At 36.1% G+C, this 17,592-nt stretch overlaps 1 pseudogene; it reads right to left on the bottom strand.

Annotated features, from left to right (window-relative positions):
- Window positions 1-13,227: 13,227 nt before the first annotated feature.
- LOC101974748 (C2 domain-containing protein 2 pseudogene) overlaps window positions 13,228-17,592 on the bottom strand; it is a 35,264-nt pseudogene continuing 30,899 nt past the window's right edge.

Genomic DNA, 17,592 nt, shown 5'->3' on the forward strand with positions numbered 1-17,592 from the left:
AGGTTGTGGGGGTGTTGAGAGTCACAGCTGAAGGGGCCCCAAATTTCAAAATAGTGAAGGAGCTAAAAAAGCCTTTAACAATCTATGGTCCTCAAGCACCCTTCACTATAAGCTTGGTCAAATCCATTAACAAATTGAACATAATGCCAGAAAATTGGTCTAATATGTGTAAAGCTGTGCTAAATGGAGGTCAATACCTGTTACAGAAGGTTGCCAATGAGGAATTTTGCAAAGAGACAGCTAGGGGAAATGCAGCAGCTGGTTATCCTCAAAGAAATTTAGATATGTTGTTAGAAAAGGGACCTTCTGAGAATCAGCAGCAACAAAATGCTTATGATCCTGGCATATATGCACAAATTGCTTCAGAGGTGGTTAGGGCATGGAAGATTTTACAAGGACATTGAGGTTAACAAGGTCAATTATTAAAGAGAATACAAGGAGCTAATGAATATTATGCTGAATTTGTAGATAGGCATATTAAAACAGCTACCAGAGTTTTTGGGAATACAGAACAAGCAATGCCATTAAAAAATCAACTGGCTTATGACCATACAAATCATTGGTGCAGAGATATCATTAGACCATAAAATCATGAAGATTTAAACAAATATATTAAATTATGTAGAGACATTAATGAATAAGAGCAAGTCGTGGCAGCTTCAGTAAAACAGGCTTTAGATGCCAGAGACATTAATGAACAAGGGCAAATTGTGGCAGCTTCAGTAAAACAGGCTTTAGATGCCAGGCCAAGAACACGCTACAATTGTGAACAAACAGGACATTTTAAAAGGAATTGCCCCATAGGAGGAGGGTTTAACAAAACTAGGTATCAAAGGAATAGAATAGCGGGTATTTGCACATGATGCTGTAGAGGAAGACATTGGGCTAATGAATGCTGTTCTCAGACAACAATAGAGGGTACTCCATTATCAAAAACAAACAAAGATCAGGTGTTTACTCACGATATCATAGAGAAAGGCATGGAGCTCCATTGCCAAAAAAAAATTAACACCGGGGCCCCAATGCTCTGGGGCCCAAAACCACAAATATACTGAGCAGTGGAGGAACCCAGAAACCTCATCAGGGTAATCCCCAGAACAAATTGTCCATTAGATTCCTTATCAGACAAACAAGAGAGTGCAGGATTGGACATCTGTGTCTCTGCCAGAGCAGTACTAACTCCAGAGTTGGGAGTTCACATCATTCTCACAGAGGTAAAAGAACCTCTTCCCAAAGGAACAGTAGTCTTATTATTGGGACAAAGCTTTTCTACTCTATAAGAACTTATGATAAGTCCTGGGAAAAGTGATCCTGATTATGAAGGAGAAAGAAAAATTATAGCCAGTTCTCCAAATGGTATATCAGTAATTTCAACAGGAGATAGAATAGCACAGTTACTAGTAATACCCAGCCTACATAATAAATTTTCCTATTTTACTGTAGAAAGATGTTCCAAGGGATTAAGCTCCACAGGTGTAGATTGGGCTATGCTGTCTTTAAATTTAGATTCTTGCCACATGCTAAAACTAAATATTCAAGGACATGAATTTAATGGGCTACTGGATACAAGTGCAGATCTTAGCAACATCTCTTGTCAAGAATGGCCAAAACATTGGCCATTACAACAAGCCACTCAAATGCTTCGAGGCCCAGGAGTGGCGACTAATCCCCATAGAACGGCAATGGTATTAGTTTGGAAGGATCCTGAAAAATGTTAAGGAACTATACAGCCATATGTATTGGATCATCTTCTTATTAATCTATGGGAACGAGATGTCCTAGATAAATTAGTTTTGACATTAAAAAATAACATCAACAAAAATGTACCCACTATTATGAGTAGACAAGGTTTTAGGAGAGGAAAAAGATTAGAAAAACAAGTACAAGTTATAGCAGCACCAATACAAATAGATCAAGGAACAGACAGACATATGTTGAATATTTAGAAAAGGCCACTGAGACAATAAAAATTACTTGGAAATCAGAAAGACCAGTATGGTTTCCTCATACTAAAGAAAAGATACAAGCAGCCCATGACCTGGTCAAACAATTAGCAGAAAAACATATACAACCTTCTGTATCTCCCCATAATACTCCCATTTTAGTCATCAAAAAGAAATCTGGTAAATGGAGATTATTGTAAGATTTAAGAGCCATTAATAATGAGATGGTTATGACAGGACCTACTCAATGGGGGATTCCTCAATTGTCTGCTTTGCCAAACACTTGTTATGTTTTAGTTATAGATATTAAAGACTTTTTTTTTTCAATTTTGATTCATCCTGAGGATAGTCCACATTTTGCATTTACTATTCCTGCATTGAATCATGAAGGTCCTGATCAGAGATATGAGTGGAAAGTACTCCCGCATGGGATGGCTAAAAGCCCAATTATGTATCAAACTTATGTTAACAAAGTAATCCAGCAACTTAGAAATCAAAATTCTGAACTACAAATATTTCACTATATAGATGATATATTATTAGCACACAAAGATAAAATCACATTGTTGAATGTTATGCTACACTTACAAACTTATTCAAAAATTACAATCTAGAGATAGCAATAGACAAAGTAAAATTAAAATTTTCAATTAATTATTTGGGAGTTCTATTATCCTCAACCATGGTCCATCCACCAAAAATTTAAATATGAGTAGATCAACTCAAATCACTTAATGACTATCAACCTCAACCATGGTCCATCCACCAAAAATTTAAATATGAGTAGATCAACTCAAATCACTTAATGACTATCAAAAAGTTTTAGGAGACATAAATTGGACAAGATCTTATCTAGGTATACCAACAGAAGAGTTGGGACCTTTATTTAGTATCCTAAAAAGTTCATCAGATCCAAATTTACCCCTCATGTAAACTCCTGAAGCAAGAAAGGCAATAAAAATCATTGAAACAAATATGGAAAATATGCATTTGGATAGAAGTGATATGTTTGCCTTTATTATTTATTGTACTACCAACAAAAAATATTTCTAGAGTTGTATTTTGGCAAGAAGGTCCATTATTATGGATACATTTATCTTATTTCCCTAACACTATTCTTACTAGGTATCCTGAAGCTGTAGGACAATTAATACTTAAAGAAATAAAAGCAGCAAAGGGATTCTTTGGAATTTCTCCCAATTAAATTATTACTCAATATACTATGAATCAAATTGATGAGTTAGCTAATGAGTTAAATACTTGAACAATAATCATGTGCAAATCTAATGTTTCATTTGATAACCACTTATCATCTAATTCTTTATTATCTTTTTGTTCATCACATCCTGTAATTTTTTCAAAAATGACAAGAGAAATACCTATCATGAATGCTCCAAATATGTTCACTGATGTGTCAAATAATGGTACAGCAGCAACAGTTACACCTGATCAAACTTTTACATTTTTAGTACCAAAAAAATTGGCTCAAAAAGTCAAGCTAAATGCAGTATTACAAGATTTTGTGATGTTCAAAGATTCTGTATTTAATTTTTTTTCTGATAGTCAGTATATTGTTAATGCTTTAGTATCCCTTGAAGATGCTGGTAGGATTTTCCCTTCCTCTATTGTTTTCTGTTTGGTTTCCACTATACAAAGTCTAATCTGGGACAGAAAAGATCCATTATTTATAGGACATATCAGGGCACACAGGATTGCCTGGATACCTTAGTTTGGGCAATGATCTAGCAGATAAAACTACACATGACATACATATTTTCTCTACAGTAGAAGAAGCTATAAATTTTCATAAAATGTTTCATGTCAATGCTAATACTTTACAAAAGCATTTTAAAATAACTAAGGAACAAGTTAGACAAATAATAACACAATTTCAAAATTGTGTGACCTTTTTACCAAAAGTTAATCTTGGAGTCAATGCTAGAGGATTGTTACCTAACCGTATTTGGCAGATGTACGTCACAAAGTTGCCAGAATTTGGAAAATTAAAATATTTGCATGTTACAGTTGATACTTCTGGATTTTTGATGGCCTCTCTTCATGCTGGAGAAAAAACTAAAAATGTTGTAGTCATTGCTTTAAAAATTTTGCCACTGTGGGCATTGCAAAACAGTTAAAAACAGATAGTGCCTCTTGTTATACTTCTACCTCTTTTAAACAATTTTGCTCAACATTTGGTATTACTCATATAACAAGAATCCCATACAATCCACAGGGACAAAGCATAGTTGAAAGAGCTCATCAAACTATTAAAATGTACTTATTAAAGCAAAAAGAAAGAATTGAGAAGGAGTATATATTCCCCAAAGATAAACTTAGAATAACTATTTTTACAATAAACTTTTTAAATTTGGATTCACCAGTTCATGGTGCTGTGGAAAGGCATATGTGTCCAAAAAATGTGCATAAGCCCAAGGTACTTTGGAAGGATATTCTAACAGGAAAATGGTAAGGTTCTGACCCAGTAATTATCTGGAGTCGGGGGTTTATTTGTGTGTTTCCACAGGAAAAACAGCAGCCAATTTGGATTCTGGAGAAATTAACGAAAGCCCTGACCCAGTAATTGTCTAGAGTCAGGCATCTGTTTTTGTGTTTTTACAGGGAGGACAGAGCCGATTTGGATTCCAGAAAGATTAACTGAAGGGATTTCTACAGACCAAAAAGAAGATGATTTGGCTCAAATCCATAACAGCTGATATTCAAAACTCCAGCTTTGCTATCTTTACATCTGCGACAGAACTGGGATGATTTTTTCAATATATATTTTATTATTGCCCTTTCCCACATCACAAAGTTTTCTTTTCTTTTCTTTTTTTTTTTTTTTTGGAGCTCATACAGACTAAAGTTAATGTTTTGCTGATCAGTTCTATTTGTTGACTCTAGAGTTTTTAAACATTGCATGTAGATTTCACCTGTAAAATGTTATAAGACCTTTAATATTATGTTATATGTTGTATGTATTATATTATGTGTGCACACTTGTGTTTTGTGTTATGTTTGATTGTATGTCCATATATCATATATGATGAGTGATAATGAAAAAAATGGATCAAATTTTTTTTATTCATGTGATTTAAATAATTTAAATTGGGTAACCAACTGGTTGAGGATTCTTTTAATATGTGAAAAAAATGAGGTTAACTTTCACTTTTCCTTTTCATTATATTTAATAATTCTCTTCAAGATAATGTAAATTATTAAGAAAATTGTTTTCTTTTAGTGCCTTCTGGAATGTTACATAATTTTTTCTTTAGCCATTATAGCCAGAATTTCTATCTTCATCCCAGTTCCTGTGAAGACAAAGATAAAACCAATCTACAGCTTCTGCAATAGCCAGAAGACGATGGCTGACAGCAACCCCACAGCCCTATGACCTCAGCTACATCTAGCTGATAATACATTATCAATACAGTAAACTCTCAAACTTCTAAGATGAATAAGATAGGAAGAAAAAAAAACATGGAATACTCAAAACAACCAGAAGAAAAAAGAGCAAAATGACAGGAACAAGTATATGCATTTTAATAATCACCCTGAATGTAAATGTTTTGAATTTTCCATATAAAAGATACAAATTTGCTAAATGAATTAGAAAACAAAACCTAACAATATGTTGCCTACCAGAAATTTACCTAATGTACAAAGATACACACAGGGTGATGGTGAAAGAATGAAAAATGATGTTATAAGTAGAGGAAACCCCAAACCAGAAAGGAATAGCTACTTTTATAAACAGACTTTAAAATAAAATCAAAAAGGAAAGAAGGTCACACTATATATTGATAAAGAAAAAAATTAACCGAAACATATAATTATTATAAATGTATAAGCAATAAATTTGAAGCATTTGAAGCAACCAATTTTTAAAAAACAAACATGGTTAGAGATAAATGAAAAGATAGGTCACAATAAATATATCCACACCAAAAATAAACCAAATAACAGATTTATAATATAGTTTATATTGAATGGACTTAACAAACATCTACAAAATATGCATCAAACAGTAGCAAAATACACATTATTTTCTTCATCACAAAAACATATTTTCCAAAACAGACAATATATTAGATCATGGAGAAATTCCTAGCAAAGTTTTTCAAGTAAAATAATTTCTTGTATTGTCTCTGATTACAATGAAGAGAAACTAAAAACTACTTCAGAAATTACACAAACATATATAGATTTAGCAACACTATTAAGTGAAGAGTATATTATAGAAGAAATCAGAGGGAAAATTCTTAAAGTCCTTGAATCGAATAAAATGAAACCACAGCATGCCAGAACAGGGAAAGCAGTGCTAATAATCAAATTTATAGCAATGATTGTCTAATTTATATAAAGTACTAAAATCAATAATATGTTTCTTACAAAAACAAAAACAATCTCCATGAAAGAAAAAGCAAGAGTAAAAATTACAGAAGAAATAAATAAATTAAAATCTGTAAGAATAGGGGCTGGGGTTGTGGCTTAGTGGTAGAGTACTTGCCTGTCATGTGGGAGGCACTATGTTGGATCATCACCAACAAATAAAAATAGATAAAATGAAGGTATTGTGTCCATCTATAAGTCCCCCCGAATTAAAAAAGCTAACCAAATATACAAAGCCCCAATAAAAAGAGTTGGTTTTTGAAATAATAAACTTTGAATGAATCCCTTAGTCAAAGAGGAAGAGAAACCCCAAATAAGTAAAATTAGACTTTAAAAAAAGAGTCTTAACAGTGAAATTCAAAAGATCATTAAAGAAAAGTTTGAAAAATTCTATGCCCAATAAATTATAAAATCTAGAAGAAATGGAAAAATATCTGTATACATGTAACTTACCAAATTCAACAAAGAGGATATAAAATACCTATGTAGACTGATAACACATAATGAGATTGAAACCATAATATAATTATTTTCTGATTAAAAAGAGGAAAAATAAATAAGGATCCTAAGACCAGATGGAATCATTGCTGAATTTTACCAATCTTTTAAAGTACTAACACCAACACTGCTCAAACTAATTCATAAAAAGGGAAACCTCATTCAAACTCATTCTATGAAGCCAGTACTACCCTGATAACAAAACTTACAAAAAACAAAACAGAAAAATAAATCCTAAAACAAACTTTAAAATAGACTTTAAAACAAAATCAGATGAAAAATGTATGTAACTATATATTGATCAAAAGAATAATTCATCACAAAGTTGAAATGCATAAGCAATAATTATTGAAGCACAAATTTTAAAAACCAAACATGATTAGAGATAAAAAAAGATAGGCCAATATCTCTGATTATATATATATATATATATATATATATATATATATATATATATATACTTTAATATAATTCTGTTAGATTTAATTTAATAACACATTAAAAAAAGATAATATGCCATCATTGAGTTTCTTTCATTCCAAAGATGAAAGAATGTTTCAACAAACACAAGTCAATAAATACAATAAATCACATAAATAAAATCAAGGATAAAAAACCATGATTGTCTCAATTGATGTAAAAAAAATCCTTTCATAAAATTCAGCATTTTTCTTATGATGAAAACCCTGAATAAACTACATATAATTAGATCATATCTCAACACAGTGAGATATGATCTCAAAGGCTATACATCATACTACACTGAGAAAAACTTAAACCACCTTCTATAATATCAGGAACAAGACAAAGATGCCCACTCTCAAAATTCTTATTCAACATAGTACCAGAAATTTTAGCCAGAGTAATTAGGCAATATAAAGTGGGTGGATTACAACATCAAAGCAAGAAGTCACATTATCCTTTTTTGCTAATGATTTGTGTAATGAGATAATTAAAAAATATCCATCGAAAGACTTTTAGAATTTATTAACAAATTCATTGAAGTAGAATTCAATATCAGTATGCAAAAATCAGTTGCTTTTGTGTACACCAATAATGAATTATCTGAGAAAATAATCAGGAAGGTAATCTTATAACAGCAATTAAGAAGGAGGAGGGCGGGAAAGGGGGAAGGAGAAAAAAAAAGAAGAAGAAATACCTAAAAGTAAATATAATAATGTGAAAGGCTTCTATAATGCAAATTATAAAATACTGAAGGAATACAATGAAGAACAAATTAGAATTTGATAACACCTACTACGTTCATGAATCCAGAGAATTAGTATTGTTAAAATGGCCATAATACTCAAACCAGTCTACAATTCACTGCAATCCCCCCAAAAATACCAATGAGGTTTTTTATAAAACTAGAAAAAATATCCTAAAATTAATATGTAAGCAAAAATGATCCAGAATAGCAAAAACAATTTTGAGAAAAAATAGCAATGCTAGAAGCACCACAATACTTTATTTTAAATTATATCTGAGAGCTATAGAAACAAAAAAAAAAGTATAGTAGTGGCATAAAAAGAGGCAGGTCCCCAGAAATAAAAACACATTGCAACCAATTATCAAAAAAATGTTCCAAAATGTTGGAGAAAGAATAGCCTTCTTCATCAAATGGTGCTGGAAAAACTGGATATTCCCCTGTAGAATATTGAAAATAGATCCTTAGATATATCACATGGTGCAAAAATCAACTCAGTATTAAAGATCTTAATGTAAGACCGATCCTTTCAAACTACTTGATAGAACATAGGGAAAACACTTTAAGATTATAGCAAAAGGATTGATATCCAAGTAAGGACACCAACAGCTCACAAAATCAGAATGGGAATGAACAAACAGGATTACATTGAATTAAATTAAAAAAAAATAACAACAAAAAAAACCTTCTGCACAGCTAAGACTACAAAAATCAGAAGAGGAAACACAGAGAATGGGAGGGAGTCATTGTCAAAAATGTGTCTGACAGAGAATGAATACAGGAAAAACACAGCAATTAAATAGCAAGTCATATAATAAAAATGGACCAATGATCTGGATACACTTCTCAAAACAAAGAATGCACATTGCCCATGAATATATGTGAAAATGCTCAACATCTTTAAACATCACAGATGCAAATTAAACTTTCAAGGAGATTACGTCTTACCAAAGTTGCATGGGATGATTATTCCAGTTGGAATAGTTATTATATATATAATAACTATAATATTAATAAGCATAACACATTTATATATACAAATGTTATATATATTAATGTTATACATATTAATATATATAATATGTATAACATTAATATATATAATATATCACCATTGAAAATGTGGAATAAACAGAACCATATACAATGTTGCTAAGAATGTTGGTAAGGATGTAAATAAGTATGACATCTATAGAAAATAGTATAGATGGACATAAGAAAATTAAAATAGAACTACTATATGACCTATCTATACCACTGCTTGGCATTTCTTCAAAGGAAATAAATTCAACAATTAAAAAGGACACCTGAGGTGCTGGGTTGTGGCTCAGTTGTAGAGTGCTTGCTTAGCTCCATATACAAATAAATAAAATAAAGGTTTATCAACAACTAAAAAATATTTTTAAAATAATTTTAAAAAGCGCCTGAATGACCATGTTTAATGTGACACTTATCACAATACGTAAGATATGGACTCAGTTAGGGCTGGGGTTGTGGCTCAGTGGTAGAGTGCTCGCCTAGCATGTGTGAGGTGCTGGGTTCAAACTTCCACAACACACACACAAAAAAAGAAGTAAAATAAAGGTATTGTATTCAGCTACAAGTAAAAATATTTAATAAAAGATATGGACTCAGTTGAGGTTTCCATCAACAATGCATGAAATAAAGCAAATATAGTATATATACATGATGGAATACTTTTCAGTCAAAGAAAAATTAATTCTCCCATTCGCAGAAAAACATTGCCTGTTTACTCTCATATGTGAAAACTAAAAACTAAAGAATATCCATAAAGGACAATTAATGACCAGAAAGCAGTTAGCAGGGAGAAGGAATTGTGAGCAAGGGTAGAAAGAAGGTCAATTCATAATACATGCTTGTATGGAAATGACACAAAGAAACCTATTAACTTATGCTATTAATATATGATTATATGTATATGTATACACACACACAAACACACACACACACACACACACACACACACACACATGCACATACGAAAAACAGGAGATTATGACAAAGGTACCTAAGAGGGAGGATGATGTGAAGACATAGAAAGAAGATGGCATCTAAAATTCAGTGAGAGAATTCTCTGAGGAAAACATCCTAATGACATCTGGATCTCAGCCTTTCAACCTCCAGAAAAGTGAGACAATAAATTTCTATTGTTCAAATGACTGCACTTTGTTATGGCAGCCCAAGCTGACTACTACACATCCCTTTCTGCAGAGAGAAAGATAATGTGTACTCTGCCTTCCCCCATGATAATCCTCAGCCCTATGATGTGGAAGACGAGGACATTCATGAGTGTGTCACTGTGTCCAGCAGCACCTGGCACTATTCTCATTATTTGAATTATTTTGATAACATATAACAGCTCTAACAGTTTGAAAACTGAAAGACAGAATGGGTACCTATTTGCCAGTTTCAGATTGAAGAAAATTAAGATGGGTAGAAGGTTAAGGGATTCCAAAAAGTAGTAATCAAGATAATGAATGAACAATTTTCAAAAATCCAAATTAACACGAAAACTCTATTATGAACTCTAAAACATTAAACATTTAAATAGAGCAGGATCCATTAAATGTTATTCAAAAACTTGAGTACAAAAATATCACAGACTGCAGCCAATAAGAATGGAACCCTGCCCATAAAACTGAAGTTGACCCAGAGGGCTTCAGCTGACAGGAGAACAGGGAGGTGTAGTTAGTGTCAGAGGAGATGTAGGGACAGACTGACAGCAGATGTCCTACAGGACTCTTCACCAACCAGTACGGAAGTATTTTAATATTTTAATAATCTACACAGCCACACTGCTTGAGCCTTGAAACACCAGCCTTTGATTACAGGTGAAATTAGTCACTCCAGAGAATTCTGACACTGACTGGAAAGATTTGTAACCTAGTAAACCACCACTTGAATGAAAGGGTCAAAGTCAAATGAATTCTATGTAAATTTTTATTCCATGCAAGTCATACATTATGATTATTGGTACTATTAAAATTAATTAAATTACAGAGAATTTTGTCAACTGGCTTTTGGTGATAACTTTCCCTAAAACTCAATAGAAATCAGAAATTTCAAGGAATTTTATATCAGTATAGTATTTTTTCCATATGTTCTTCATTCTTTTCTTTTCTTTTCTTTTGGTGGGGGGACTGATCTGCTCTTCATGTATTTAAAACTGTACAATAGCTAACATTCAAATGCAATCTTTAAAAACAAAATGTTGTTAAAAAGCCATTTTAAAGTCACTTGATAATTTCTGAAATACCTAGGAATTTGAAAATGTACATTTGAAAGTAAAATTCCCAATGCAGTTTATGAATGTATTCCTCAAAAACAGGAAAGAAAAAAAAATGTTTCAGTTTTGCTCTCACAAAGGGCCTTAATCCTTGATGGCTCTATTCCCCTGAAATGCATGTTGAAGGGTTAATGGAGCCTTGGAAGTCACACTCCAAATTGCCTATCTGCTAGAGGTCATGGTCACACCAGGCTTTTCAAACTTACTAAAACAACATCAATATGATTAAATAGACAAAATGTGTCACTCCAGTGACAGTAACTCTTTAACAAGAATGTCTGCTGGAAGTACAAATAAAAGTCCATAAAAAGAATTTCCCATGTTTGAACCATTTGTTATTAAATTCACATTCCTACAATGGACACCGGAATTGCAAAACAATTTATTCTCGTGTCCTAAAAATACTTTGTTTATGCTATAGGCAATATTTATCAAAATCATGTGTGTATGTGGAGGGGGGTTACCATGTTCTATGCACCACCACTTATTGCTCACAACTTCCAGAGTTAGGTTCCTGATCTGGTCTAGTTTGTGCACCAGATGGAAAGGAAATCTGAACATCATGTTCCGCTTGCATAAGAACCACATCAGGAATTATGTTATCTCCACTGGAAAGTAGGTTCAGAGTAATATGAAAAAAATGTTCAGTATAATATGCACAGGACATACTTAGTGCTTGCATAAGTTTTCAAGTTATATGGCTATGGGCAAAGGCAAATGCCTTCGTATATTTGCCAAAACATTTCAACTGATGTCATAATATCTTTACCAAAAATCCTACCTTTTGGGGATAGGGTTTTGGCTCAGTGGTGAAGCACTTGCCCAGGACAGGTAAGGTCTTGGGTTTGATCCTCACCACCATACAAACAAACAACTAAAATAAAGGTTAAATTCCCTCCTCCTTCTGAAAACAAACAAACAAACAAACAAAACCCTGTCTGTGTTCCATGCCCCTGCCTTCAGGGTAAGGTGTACCTTTTAATTCTAAGAAGACAACTAGTAGGAGAGGTGAGTATCTATTCTATTCATAGTGACAGTCCAGAGGGGCACACCTCCCCATGACATGGTCCAGACATGAGCCCCAAACATGTCCTACTAGAGAGCTGTGTAGGTGAAATCAAATCCCCAGTTGTCCCTCCTAGACCCTGCTGAGCGTGGTATTTCTCTTACAAGGAATTCTTCTAACAGTTACCTCAATGCTTAGGTAGGGCCTGCAGGTCCCACTGGGATTCTGGTGGTAAATTGGGATTTGTAAGTTCTCTTTGGGGAAAGCCTCCAGCTGGAGACTCAGATTGTTTTTTCTCTTCTAAAGACTATATTGTTGGGGAAAATCACATTGCAGGAGTGAGCATGTGGCAGTAGCCAGAATTCCTTCTCTGTCCTGGTAAGAGTGCTGTCCTTGATGCCTGACATCCAGCTGCAAAGGAGGAGGCAGACAGCCTACATGAGATTCATGGTGCTCCTGCCTCAGTTTCTGGACAATAGCTTCTTTTTCAGCAGATAAGTGAGGGACACACCTTTCTTCTGGGTGCCCTGTTTCTACAGGAACATGAGGTCAATGTGTGACTGGCTCCTGCCAGGATATCTCTGCTAGTGTTTCTACTGGTGGAAAAACAGCCTTGCACCCCTTTTTAAAGTTTCTCCTTTAGAATTCTTGGCAGTGCCTAGCTCTGAGATGCTCAGAGAGCTCTCAGACAGCTTATTCCTACCAAGCTTAAGTGGGGCTGGGCCACCTCATGCTGCCACCAGAGGATTCTTATCCAAGTCTCAGGTGTCTACTACCCTCTCCTGGGACTCCAGAGAAGCTGGATTAACTTCCACCAGTGGGGAAGAGGCCACAGCTGCCTCTGGGCAGCCAGATGAGGCATCCTTGTAGGCTCCTCCTAGTCCTGCATTAGGGCAGTGTTGTGGACCCAAGAGAGTGAGGTATTGGAGTTCCTTAAATGATGATAGTATTCTTCTGTGATGACTTGAATTTCAGGTTTGAAGATTCAGTGAGCTGCTGAATGGCAACTTCAGTGACCTGATCAAAGTGATTCAACCCCAGCAGTTCCATATCTGATGAAGAGGTGCACCATGACAGGAGATTGCCTGGATGAAGATGTCCTTCTTAATTACCTTCACCTTGATGGATGCTATCAGGGAGACTCAGACCTCAGCCAGGACACCTTCCCCACATTATAGTAAGGCTTGGTCTTCATGGTAGTGAAAGTAGTGACCATGGTCCCCCATGGCATCACTGTGCAGTCCTTTTCTATTTTGGCAGCAACAACAACAGGGAAGGGATTTGTCAGTATTTCAATTCACTGAGTTCTTTGTAAGAAAAATTTGCAGTGATAGAGCCCAATTCTGAGCTACTGAGGGTGGGCCCACTGATCAGAAGGAAGATCTACAGCCTGAAATACCGCTTCTTGAAAAAGTTCAGAGGACAGTGGTCAAGGCCAGCAGACATTTTCAGGACTGCCAGTCCTCTGTAATCTACAGGTGTAAATTCTTGGACTTTGTGTTCCACTCAAAGGTGAACTTTTCCTCCCAAATGAGGAGAGTAGTGTTCTCAGCTAGGGTGCTGGTGAACTGCTGGACAGTATCATTTATCTGGGCAATTCTTACAGGGTTAACACTGCTCAAAGTACCAGGATCATTTAGCATTGAGGTGTAGATGTTCTTCACCAGTGGCTTTAGTTCATGAGCTCTTGGAGGTTTAGGAGGACAGGATTCCTGAGCAGTAGATTAAGTGTGCTGCAGATTCTGAGCTTACTTTATGTCTGTGGGCTTGGTGCTCAGAACCATGACAGAAAGATAGAACAAAGTGGTTCAAAATATCTTTAAGTGTTTCAGATACTGCATTTTTCTCATCCACTTGGCCCTCCTCTGTTGCTCTCAGCTGGATCTGAATTGTCACTTTTGTCACATGGATTTAGGTCAAGGCCAGGACAAAAATTCCAACTTATTAGCAGCTGTGAGCTCTCAATGGTCCCTCCAACTACACAGGATGACCAGCTACCTTCTCAGCCATACACTTAAAGTCTCTTGGGCAGAACCCAGCATAGTAGGATTATTATGAGAATTTCAAGAGGCAGCCTCAAGCCCAGTCCAGGTTTGACAAAAACCAGGTATAAGCCATAATAAGACTGTGGAGATGTAGTCTCAGGAGACCCCTGCTATTATATGGAAATATTGGAAATCAAAGTATGTTCCCAGTCTTCAAGATTTGAAGAGAACAGGAAGACAGAGGTGAAGAAGGAACCTCCAATGAGAAGTGACAGTCCCACCCCTCCCTGCTAGAAATATGTTCAATCCTCCAGAAAACTGTATTGAGAAAAAGAATAATCACTTTCTGCAGTCGCTACACTCAAATAAAAAAGGCAGAGGGTAGGAAGATTCCTCCCCACGCCCCGGATCCAGTATCAGTTACAAACAGACTGTGAATAAATAATGGGACATTATCATGACATACCATCATGATAGTTGTTCAATGAATCCTGGTGGACAAGTTGGGGCATCAACATGGCAGTGATCCTCCAGAGTTAAACTGACATGAAGAGAAACCCAAGACCCTTGTAGTAAGCAATATTGTCATCAGAGGGCTCCTTTCTACACAAAGCAAAAGAGAATGATGACTTATATGGCCTGTATTCACCGTGCCAGCCCCAAGTGCCACAACCTTCCTATTGAGAACAGGTAAACCATGGAGATTAGGATGGCAATCAGGCCTTGCTGCTCAGGGAGCAATCATCCACTCCCTGTCAGCCAAGTAGGAAAGGCATCTCAGGCCACCTCCTTCATTACCCAACATACTGTCTTAAAAAAGGTTTTATCTGGTCAAATATTTCATATTTTTTTAGATTACATGTTAAGAAAGAAAAGTTTTCTTTCAGAAAAAATGTCAGTCCATACAATGACTACATTGCCTCATGTACACTTTTTATGTTCTAATGGCTTCTTCTTATGGAGACATCTATTGCTTTCTAATTAACTTTTTTTTCTCAATAGAGATAGTGGCTTATGTCTATGTCACATTGAGCTATAGGTAAAGGGGTCAACACCCTTGTTACCCCTTCTATGTATAACTATTTGTGCAGTAACAGTCCAATGCTTTGACTTGGTAAGTTCAGAGTGAAATATTTGAGAAAAATATTACACGTTTTAACCAAGGAAGAAGGTAGAGTGGCATGGGGTAATCTTACGTGGTACCACAGCCAGAAATCTCATGTCCTTTCAGTGCAAACCACCTTCTTTAGATATAGGAAATAAGTGGCTGAGTTGTTCACCCCATTTCACCATAGGTCTCCCTCTGCTTTGGCTCCCAGACAACAGGTCTTGAGAAGCCCCTTTAGTTCTAACACAAATGCAAAAGAAAGCAAATCCCTCAAGCAGAAAAGATAGATTTCTGAAGGGTATATTAATAAGCCTATACACCACTGGCTCTTGAATTACAGAAAGGATGAGTTGACAATTGGTGAAAAAGCCAGGACTAGGGAACTCTGCTTATGACTTGTAGCCTTGTGATATTTATACATACATACCTCTAGTAATGTTCCCTGGAAAAATTAGGGACTTAAAAGGACCTGGGGTCATGGAGCAAGTCTCCCGGCTCTAGTCCTTGACTGCCCCATAGACTTCCGGGGAAAAGGCAATCAGACATGATCTGTACTACAGGGGAAGTGACCTACTCAGAATTTTGAAATTACCAGTTTAGGGGAACAGATAAGGACCAGTCCCTTTAGGGCCTTGCTCTGCTTGCAGTCCAGATTTCTTTTTCTAAGACCCTGTCCATATGGGAAAGCAGAAAATCATCAAAGCACAGAGAGGATCCATTTCTCTAGTGTGTTCCATGCTTTGCCCTGTTGAGAGCTACAGCCAAAGGGGCCCCAGAAAACTTTCAGACTTCCAGCTGATGATTGGCTCACAGCGACCCCAGCAACATCTAGCTGATTGGCTCTTCTGCAGTGATGCTCATTGGGCTCATTTCAGATCACGGAGCTGTTCAATAGGGGACTTCTTTGACCCCGCCCACTTGACGCAGCCAATCAGCCTCAAGAGCAGGAGGATTGTGGGGGGTGGAGAGGCTTGTGTTTCAGAGAAAGGCTTGTGGGAAGCCGGTGGTAGCAGTTGGGCTCTAAAGGTTTTTCTGAGGAGCTGTTTTGTTTGGCGTGTGTGGTTCTAAAAATAAAGTTTGTTTCTTTTGACAAATGGCTCCTGAATTGTGCCCAGCCAGACTGTGGCAGTAACCCATACACAGTAATAAGTGGGCATTGTTCAATGAGCCTCATTCATTCCCTGGTGAAGAGTTCTGCTCCAGGAGGCACCACTGAGCCAGAAAACTTAGCATGAGTTCAACTCACATGCCTATCAAGATCTTCCCTGTACCTGAAAAAGAGTGGCCCTCAGGGTGAGGGTATAGGCACTTCAGGCCTTTTCTGAGCCTTTCACTCTCTTTTTCAGACTAAAAACAGATATGTCCCTAAGCCAAGCACTGCTGGGTCCTCATGGACCCAAGTGGAAAATTCTTAGTGGGAGAGAGCTAGACAGGCACAACAAGTCTCCTTAGGGGAAAAGTGCTACAGACAGCAATGCCAACAGACCAGTCAAAAGCAGGAGAGGGCAAGATTCTCTTCCTTTTTTTGCCACCAGCCTGGTCCAGGGAGGCATTCTACAATATTATCTCTAAAAACAATTTCTATTCATAGACTACAATGCTGTTGACAATGCCAAGCACTCTGACTTCTAAAGCACTCCCACAGGAATAAATTCCTCTAGCTTTCCCAGACATAGGTATACATTCTGTTCTTCTCACCACCTTAACGGTATGAGACATCCAGATTCAGACAGTGAAAAAAAAAATTGCTTCCCCCTGTGTTCTCTAAATAGTCAGTCACATTCATAACCAATTAACACAGTCAATTGTAATTATTTCCAGGGCTAATGTAGATTGCTGCACTTTTCAAACAGGTGCAGATCTCTGTAGTTACTCAGAGGTTAATCAGGGAGGTTCTCCTCCCTGAACTGAGTTGTCCTGATCAGATCACCCATTTTCCCATAAACATGTGGCCCATGCTAATGAGAACCACAGTTATACAAATTACACAGGTGAATCTAATATCCAGAAAGCTATAAAGTAATGATGTGCCAGCCACAGTGAAAGAAGATTAGAAAAAGCTAAGCATTTAAGGAAACATGGCTGGCACACCCCTGCAGTCCTGACCATTTTTGTGTGTCAGCTTTTCTCATTCTCATTCACTTTCATT

Source organism: Ictidomys tridecemlineatus, chromosome Y (genome assembly GCF_052094955.1).
Source record: "Ictidomys tridecemlineatus isolate mIctTri1 chromosome Y, mIctTri1.hap1, whole genome shotgun sequence".
Classification (NCBI taxonomy): Eukaryota; Metazoa; Chordata; class Mammalia; order Rodentia; family Sciuridae; genus Ictidomys; species Ictidomys tridecemlineatus.